This window comes from Brachyhypopomus gauderio, chromosome 8 (genome assembly GCF_052324685.1).
Source record: "Brachyhypopomus gauderio isolate BG-103 chromosome 8, BGAUD_0.2, whole genome shotgun sequence".
Classification (NCBI taxonomy): domain Eukaryota; kingdom Metazoa; phylum Chordata; class Actinopteri; order Gymnotiformes; family Hypopomidae; genus Brachyhypopomus; species Brachyhypopomus gauderio.
In genome coordinates, this window is record NC_135218.1 from 20,911,355 (window position 1) to 20,921,354 (window position 10,000).

The 10,000-nt window shown below is 40.5% G+C and overlaps 1 protein-coding gene across 2 annotated transcripts in view; it reads left to right on the top strand.

The window, feature by feature from the left end:
• The window catches only part of plppr2b (phospholipid phosphatase related 2b), a 27,541-nt gene that overhangs the window by 2,914 nt on the left and 14,627 nt on the right, over positions 1-10,000 (top strand). The gene's annotated exons all lie outside the window — the stretch shown is intronic.

The following is a 10,000-nucleotide window of genomic DNA, read 5'->3' on the forward strand; positions in this document are numbered from 1 at the left end:
CACCAGCATGATGAGGGGCGATAAGACGTGCTCACCAGGCCACCCAGTAGTGCTTAACACACTGTGATTCCTTAACCCCCAGCCTCTGGACGCCATGTCTGTGTCTGGACTCAGATCTGCCATAAACACACAATCGCATCCGCCATCCAGACATGACACACGCTGTACTCACATCACTGCACGTTGGACACCGTCCATTTCTGCTTCTCAGAGATGGCGAAATGCCCTAGAGCCTCTATTTCCTCTCTGATTCTCCCTCTTTCTCTCGTTCTCTTTCTCTCTTCTATCACTCCATCCGTAGTCCCTCTGTGACTCCGTACTGCATACAGCCTCTGAAGTGCACTTAATTAAGTTCGCTAATTAAGCGCTGTGCTAGGCTACTGATCCTCTGATTGCCAGAGCTTCGAGGATAGGGCGCTGGAGGGGAGAGACCCCGACCCAGGACGCCAGCAGCCCATAAAGGTTCAGCCTTGTGCCTACTCTGAAAATTCAAAATGCTTGCATTCGATTGCGTTGCTTGGTTATGTTGGTGAACACTAACAAGCTTAACATTTTCCCCATGGATTTATAATTTTGTGAAGACAAAAAAATCTCTAGTTTTAAACATTAACCCCATCAAGATAAGATATATGCAGTTTTAGATTTAAATAAAAACAACACTACTGAGTCCTTAATGTTCCCACTCCACAAATGAAACAACAAAGCCAGTGATGCTAACGTTGTGATGGGTAGAATAACAGACTGTTTATAGTAACTGTATTCAGAGCTTTCTAGCTCTCTCCACTAATCTTCCTCCCCCTCTTCCTCCTCTTCAGTAGCGAAGCCATTCTTAACGCAGAACCCCCTGCTGCAGACAAATCCTTTGTTCCTTGTCTGCATCTCATTATCAGTTCTGTTGATGGGAGCAGTCCGATGTTCTCCTCTTTCCTCCTGTTCATTCCACCGCCCAGCATCCACACATCACACTCATTCACTACTGAGAGACGGAAAGAGAGGGGGAGGTAGAGAGAGAGGGGGAAGGGTTGAAGATATGATCTGTTCAGTGTGTGAGAATGGTGAGAGATCTCTATATCCGAGTCTCCTGCTCTGGGGAGCCTCTGGTGTTCCTCTGATTTCCATTCTCCCTCTCCCACTCCTGATCCAGCCTCAGTCCAAGAAGCTTCAGCTCAGCCTCCACAGGCCAACGGCCTCCTGTTAATCAAACACAAACCCAGAACCCTCCAAGCCTGTCCTCTGCAGGAGTGCACATCTCTGCTCTAGAGCCCAGCTGATAAAATTCAAGATGACAAAAATCTTGCTTACAACTTTTTATTTGTTTTTGTCCTTAATCCGATTTTTCCTTGTTCCGCAACAAATTGAGACACGTCACGACATGTTAAAAGAAGGTTTTACATGATTTCCCATTTGCCCCAAATACTGTCCATCGGCCAAGATACGTTTGGCATCTGAAGTTTCCTTCTGTAGGTTTGTACTCGAGGCCTGAAGCTAATGTAGCTAACAAGTAGTGTAAGTTTGTATTACATGTAGAGAATTTAACAGACACTCTTACTAGGAGCAGTTTACATCTTCATCAGACTAAGAGCATGAGAGCTGTCTGGAAACTCAACCCATGACATTGGTGCTGCTGATACAACCTGTTCTACCAGATGAGCTACAGCACTCAAGACACAACCAGACCCACAAATCCCTTCTTTCAAAGCCAGGATTAAGGAATGTCTCACAGACTCGACAGTGGGCTGTATGACTCACTGTAATCTATAAAAATGCACAAAAATAAGCATTAGCTGAACACTAGAGTTATGGAGCAGCTGTCCTGGATAAGAGGAATTACCTCATCCTCAAATTCATATACATAGCATCTCAGATTTTTGTTTCTTTGAAATAAGTTTATGGACACTGATAGATTTGAAGATGCCATGCAAAACTAAGGCCAACATCAGACACCATGGCTTGGCTGAGAATCGTGAATATTGTCTTTATTTGAACTGTTTGTTTTTTTAATAGAGAGAGAAGTGGCATTTTTACAAGGTGCCTTCACTTTTAACTTGTGTACCAAATTGATTTTCACTCCCAGGGTGTTTTTGTTGTTGCTCTATGGTTGCTTTTTATTCATTTCCATGGTTATTTATAGTACTGGTGCATCTCTGTCTGAACTGTCACCGCACCTCCAGACCTCATTGTTTAAGTTACCATCAGCCCCTTACAAAGGGACACCCACAGCTGTACAGTGTGAAGATGTGTGATGCTTGGGTGTGTATGGGTGAGGTGTTGTGTGTGTTGTGTGAGCGAGTGAAGGTTATGTTTTGTTGAGTTGTTGATTTGTTGCAAGCCATGTAAAGGTTAGGAGTTGGAAGTTGGGTTGTGTTGGGCGGGAGTTGCTGTACACTGTGTTTTGGTGAGATGTCATAGACTGTTTCAGGTAAATATTGTAGTCTTTAGGTGAGGTGTTGGAGCCCATGGGTTATTGTATGCTGTCTCTGGCTGAGATGTTACAGGCTGTGTTTGGGTGAGGTATTGCAGGGTGTGTATGAGTGTTGCAGGTTGTGTATAAATGGGTGCAGGTTGTGTTTGTGTTACAGGTTGTGTATGAGTGTTGCAGGTTGTGTTGGTGTTGCAGGTTGTGTTGGTGTTGCAGGTTGTGTATGAGTGTTGCAGGTTGTGTTGGTGTTGCAGGTTGTGTATGGGTGTTGCAGGTTGTGTATGAGTGTTGCAGGTTGTGTAGGTGTTGCAGGTTGTGTATGGATGTTGCAGGTTATGTATGAGTGTTGCAGGTTGTGTATGAGTGTTGCAGGTTGTGTTTGGATTTTGCAGGTTGTGTATGAGTGTTGCAGGTTGTGTTGGTGTTGCAGGTTGTGTTGATGTTGCAGGTTGTGTATGAGTGTTGCATGTTGTGTATGGATGTTGCAGGTTGTGTATGAGTGTTGCAGGTTGTGTAGGTGTTGCAGGTTGTGTATGAGTGTTGCAGGTTGTGTATGGGTGTTGCAGGTTGTGTATGAGTGTTGCAGGTTGTGTATGGATGTTGCAGGTTGTGTATGAGTGTTGCATGTTGTGTATGAATGTTGCAGGTTGTGTATGAGTGTTGCAGGTTGTGTAGGTGTTGCAGGTTGTGTATGAGTGTTGTGTATAGATGTTGCAGGTTGTGTATGAGTGTTGCAGGTTGTGTAGGTGTTGCAGGCTGTGTTGGTGTTGCAGGCTCTGTGTGTGAGGAGTTGCAGCTTGTGTTTGGTTGTCATAGACTATGGCTGGGTGAGAGGTACATGAATAATAAGATACGTTTTCTCTGGCAACTCAGGCCAACAATAGTCTTGTGGTCAAATGTAAGAATGTATTTTTATAACCATCTTTAAGAAACAGTTCAAGAACAGTAAAAAAAAAAAACTTTTTTGAAAACTTTACATTAAAAAGAACATTACAGAACAGTATCAATGCCGGTGTATAACATCTTGAAAGGTCTTATAAGTTTGTCATTACCAAGTGATTAACTGATTTTGAAATTTCAATAGAATGAGTCACAATAGTATTAGTGTGGTAAACTAGATTGAACATTTTTTCATTCAGTTCTGTTGACCTACTTCCACCTTCACGAGCCACGAGTCTCCTGCTGCCTCTCGGTGTCTTACTGGGCTTGTTGAAGATTGTTGAAGATTGAAAACTCGTGTTGAAAGCTCATGTTGAAAACTGAAGTCAAGCCTCTGAATATTCATCTCCTGAATTAGCTACTCGCTGTAAATTATGAGCGTTGGAACTGATTACACGTTTCTCACATCCTTCTCTAAATTATACTGAAGTCATACTCCAGCCATGGCCTTCCTCCGCTTCACCCTCAATTCCAAATTTTTATTGGATTAATTTATTTACTATCGGCACATTCATTGACCAAAAAACCACATTTAATAACCTAGCTATCATGGCAGTCTACAAAGAAATGCTTGGAGTTATAGAAGCTGTCACTAGCTAATGTCACATGGCGGACACGTTACAGTAACAGAAAATTTTATAGTTTTGGAGAATCCAGACAGAATCTGAGTTTGTGTCATTGTGTCCATTAAACCTACTGACCTCACATGTAAATAAAAAATAAGTAAAAGAAGTTTTGTGTTTAATTGTTTATATTACAGAATGTGAAAATATGAAGGAAGTCTGGTGATTTTCTTAAACTGAGAGAAATAACCTCCATGGCAAGAGGTTTTTATTGGCCAAGATATTAATTGATTTGGCCACAGGCGTTGGGCATTCGGAAATGCTGACACCTGGAATGGGTGAGGTTTTGTAGTCCGTGTTTGAGTTACGTGTGGTAGGTTGTGTTTTGGTGAGTTTAGAGTATGTATGGGTGAGGTTTGGTAGGCTGTTTTATAGAGATGTAGAGTGTTTATGGGTCAGGTATTGCAGGCTGTCTTTAGGTGATCAGCCACAGGTCTGAAATCAGTGCTCACCCAAAAACTAGCCACTCTGGTTTCTCTAGGGACTGCAGCAAATTTATACTAGGTGGAGGTGATCCACTTTTTCCAGTTTCAATGTCCTTCACAAAAACACACACGTGCACACGCACAGGCACAAATATACACACACACACACACACACACACACACACACACACACCCTCTCTCTCTCTCTCTCTCTTTTGTGTGCATTGTAGTATCCACTTGAGATGGTCAGTCTAAGAATAGCCCAATGTCCTACTAAAGAAACACCTTCATCTCCTTAATGGGCAGTAGAGATACAGCTCCACAGAGCTTCAACCCCACAGGGCTACACATTCACAGAAGTACAACCCTGCAAAGCTACAACGCAGCCCCATTCTGGCATCTGCTTCTGCATTTGAGTGGATTTAGGAGTGGGCCAGTCAGGAAAGAGGAGAACACAGCCAGGACTCCCACAATGCCCTGTGCCTCTGCAGGCTATATTTAATTGAAATGTAATGTTACAGCCGATACATTTACCTTACATTTGTGCATATTGGCTTGGGATTGTTTATTTTTTGCTGTATTTACTTTAGTTTTGCATATAACAAATTTCTCTACCATCTCTGTGCAGTGCCTGTTAGTAAGTTGCCTTCCCCTTATTATTTATTAAGATTTTTTAGCTCCACGTCCAGGCTGCAAAATGTAAAGTAACATATATTTACAACTCTGTACAGATAAACATGACTATGTATGTAACTTATGAATCATATATTAATATACATGATGTCTAAAAAACATTTACCTTTAGACATTTACCATTAGTGATTTACCTGCAGTGTCCAGATTAAACAATAGAGGGCAGCACAACACCATTCATCATGTGTATGTAAGTAACCACGCCAGAAACCTGCTGAGAATGTGTGACGGCGTTAATGGCTGTAAGTGGCCATACGGTATGACACGCACAGATGATACAGGTTCAGCCCTTTGAGAGCAGGATATAAGACATGTCAGGTACCACACAACACTACACAATGTGCACCACACAGTACCACAAAAAGAACAGACAGGCTTTAGTGTTTTGATAGTAGCTCTCTAATGTTAGGGGATATTATCCATTCAGTACTGTCCTCTCTGTCTGAACTCTGATAATTATGGGAAGTGGAGAGAAGGTAAGAGAGAGGTTGCCCTGTCCTCTCTAACTCTCTTGTTGAGATATTTCTCACTATTGTGTGTATTTTCTCTCTCTGTGTGTATATATATGTGTGTGTGTGTGTGTGTGTGTGTGTGTGTGTGTGTGTGTGTGTGTGTGTGTGTGTGTGTGTGTGTGTGTGTCTCTCTCACTCTCTAATTCCAACCTTTGACAGCGTGTTAATGTCAGCTTTATGGTTTACGTCTCTGACAAGGACATATGAAGCTTCAATAAATGAAAATGCTGATCAAATAAATTCTGACTAAACTACCATTCAGGTCAGAAAAGGATTTTTTTTTTATTTGTCAACTCCTACATATGTAATATAATAACTACCAATATGTAATTTTTTGGACTTTTTTCTCAATCTTAACTTCAGTGATCATAAAGATGTGCCCTTTCAGTTTCGGTAAATCAAATATGTAGCTTGTACAAAACGCATTATCTTATCAGGATGACTCCCATGCTTATCTATGTAGTCCCCTGGTTTTCCAATATAGTCGTGATATTTTTGTCCTGTAATGTACATAAATAAACACACAGCATCACAGATCAGAAGTTGTGAATTGATAAATCATCCCAACACCACGTGAGGGGAGATAGTGGAGGTGACACACACCTGTCTCACCGCCCGCTCTGAAAGTGTGTCTGACCATTAATGCTACTATCAACTCTCATATGGCAGGTGAGTGTGATGCAGTGTGTGTGTGTGTGTGTGTGTGTGTGTGTGTGTGTGTGTGTGTGTGTGTGTGTGTGTGTTGTGTGTCGCTCTCCACACTTTATGCTGTTGGGCTGAGTCAGTAGATGAGGTGAAGATATTGGTTGAATTATTGGATTCTAAGATAGTTTGTAAGATGGACTTATCATACTAAAATGTTTTTTATTGATCCGAATGTTGGATTGGTTAATTCAGAAGAAGAACAGATGTGAGAGGCCATGGTAACAACTGTGATGTGTAGTAATTGTGTTGTCCCAAGTGATGAGCTGGTCTCTTTAGACCCCATCGTCATACCAACTTAGTGTTTAGTGTGTGTCATAATTCATTTTGCCCATTGGACTGCATATATACCAAACCAGTTTGTTGTTCATTAGGTCCTCTATTGCTCATATCTCCCTGCCACTGAGGAAGATGCATTCTGTCAGCATTTGGAGTGAGACCACTGAGGCTTAAATGAGCAGGTTTGATCAGACCTTCCCATTGGATTGAACCTTTGGTCTAGCAACACTGGTATTGTGATGTTTAGTCTGCAGGTGTTGCTGTATAATCAAAACTGTTGTTGGTGTTACTGTGCTATTTAGTTATGCTCATAAATCTGAGGACATATTCTGTTATAGGTATTTTAAATTTTTTATTTGCATAAAAATCGATTTGACAGTTTGGTGACAACAGTAGTTTCTCTGTAATCAGTGGAGGCCTAATCAGAAAGTCACTCACATCAACATAATTAATTACAAATCTGCTCCATCAAATGAAATGCACCCTCAAATCACAGTTCTCACTATCACAAGCATAGCGTACATTTTGAATTGCCAACAGTAGGTCTTATTTTTCTTTTAAATTTAAAAATACAGAAAAAATATTTAAAAGATTTTTATATAGTTTATGCTTTGGTTGAGTGGGATTACAGCAGGTGTGTGTGTGTGTGTGTGTGTGTGTGTGTGTGTGTGTGTGTGTGTGTGTGTGTGTGTGTGTGTGTGTGTGTGTGTGTGTGTGTGTGTGTGTGTGTGTGTGTGTCATAGACAGGAGGGTTTTATACAGACTTAGATCTAAAGCTAGACCAGCTTAGTCTGGACAGTTCACTCCTGCCTTACCATCTGGATCTGATCCCTTTAAACTGTTCACATGCTGTCTTATAACGAAGCCAAAAACTGATTTTGATTTGGTAATCTTCAAATATTACGTTTAGTGAGCTATGTAATAATAGTTATGGGCTTCCTGTTTTCCTGCTTTTCTGTGTGTGCTGTGGTTGTTAGACATTTGTCTTGTGTAATAGTTGTTACATGTCTTGTGCTGTGGTTGTTAGACAGTTGTGTTGTGTAATAGTGGTTGCATGTCTTGTGCTGTGGTTGTTAGGTATTTGTTTTGTGTAATAGTGGTTGCATGTCTTGTGCTGTGGTTGTTAGGTATTTGTTTTGTGTAACAGTTGTTGCATGTCTTGTGCTGTGGTTGTTAGACAGTTGTGTTGTGTAATAGTGGTTGCATGTCTTGTGCTGTGGTTGTTAGGTATTTGTTTTGTGTAATAGTGGTTGCATGTCTTGTGCTGTGGTTGTTAGACAGTTGTGTTGTGTAATAGTGGTTGCATGTCTTGTGCTGTGGTTGTTAGGTATTTGTTTTGTGTAATAGTGGTTGCATGTCTTGTGCTGTGGTTGTTAGGTATTTGTTTTGTGTAATAGTGGTTGCATGTCTTGTGCTGTTGTTGTTAGACAATTGTGTTGTGTGATAGTTGTTGTGTGTCTTTTGTTTGTTTTGTATGCGAGTGTCTGTTACATCAATTCAACCTTTTGAATGTAAGATATTCTAACCCCATGAATATCCCTAAGGAATCCAACCCCACTGAGATTTTCCAACCCTGTGGAGGTATTTCAACCCCACTGAGAAATTAAAATCCAATGGATGTATTATAACTCCACTGCGGTATTGCTATCCCAGGGAATTCCAATCCGAGTGAGATACTCAAATCTCTTGAAGGTAATCTAACCTCTTTGTGATATGCTAATCCCAGGTAACCTGACTCCACTGAAGCATTCCAGTCCTGTGGAGGTATTCCAACCCCACTGAGATATTCCAATCACATGGAGCCCTTCCAACCAAACTGAGATCTCGTCCAATTCCATGCAAGTATTTAGACATCAGTCATCTCAGTTTCCACATCAACTTACATGTGGCAGAGTAAGCTAATGTGCTAATTAGCATGGTCAGGTTATTACAAATTAGAAGTCATCACTTCAACACCTAAACAACACCTAAACAAGCTTGGCCCGACTCGAAACTCCATGCTTAAAGTCTCATGGAAGACAAAGCTCCAGACTATTCTCCGTCCTGGCTTCAAGATGGTGGAACGATCTTCCATTAGCTGCTAGGACTGCAGAGTCTATTGCTATCTTCAAGCGTAGACTGAAGACCCACCTGTTTGTTGAGTTCTTACCAGAGCACTAACTCGGCTGATACCACTTCCCGTGGTTCTTAAATTGTATGTCTGTCTATGGTTATTTGTGCTTCTTGGCAAACATCTTACGTGCAAAACACTAGGTAATGACCTTGACTCCTGTAGTGTAGTAGTAGTCTGACTCAATTATTAGTGATTGTTCACAAAGAGATAATGATAAAACACATTTCTTGAGACAGTGATTCAGTGCAATGCATTCTGGATCTATGTCACAGAACTATTAAACGAGACTTTTTTAACATAGATTAACAATCCTCCTACTCTACCCTTGTTTCTACCCCTCTGTAAACACACTGTGCCCAGGAAATATTCTCCCATGGCTACCAGATCTTTTGACAGCAGCAACAGTACCCAGTGTAGCTGTTGTGCATCCATGTAAATTTCACTCATTATGGGCCTAATTATGTTTTTGCAAGAAGTAGTTTTTTAATGCAGTGGTCATAATCAATATCTTGCTTTGCTAACATTTATATTGAAATCACTGAGCGTTAGTATAGTGGTATGCATACGTTTACTTTTATAAACAAGTGGGATGGAAACAGTATAGTGGGGTACAAATAAATAGTAAAGTTATTGTACCGCTATAAGTTCACTTTTAGTACAGTTCCCTGTAGTTGCAGTACATTTAGTAAAATCAAAGAATATTCAAAATCTACTACTGTTAGAGCTAAAGTGCACATTAATAAACTAAAAAGTGGCGAATTTGATCTCAAGACGTTTTGAAATAACAAGCAAATATACTGATATTACTACATATAGTAAACAAGGGAAATATACTTGAACTTTACTTATGTTTACTTAATAAATCTAACTTCAAGTATTCTTTTTTGGTAAGGGTAGGCCAATGTAACATTAGAAATGTGCTGCCATTGTAATATAATACTGCCTTTGTGTAAATATTTGAAACTAGACTTTTGTAGAAAGGCAAGCCTGGAAAATATGGCAAGACATATTCAATGTATTACTGCGAATGAAGAACGTACAAACACCTTTGTCATACACACATACACTTCAGCACATATAAATACACAGAATACCCTACTTGTAAGAAGTGACCACAGTGAGATTCTGCATTTTAAAAGCTGCACAAATGTTGGATGCGATAGAATTGACACGGAGTTCATATTTGCAACCTTGTGTTGTTGAGGAGATGGTCAGTGCTTTTTTCTTCTACGTTGACCAACAGATTTGCCATTACAATTTTTAATCACTTTAACACACCTGCTCTGAAGCTTTAC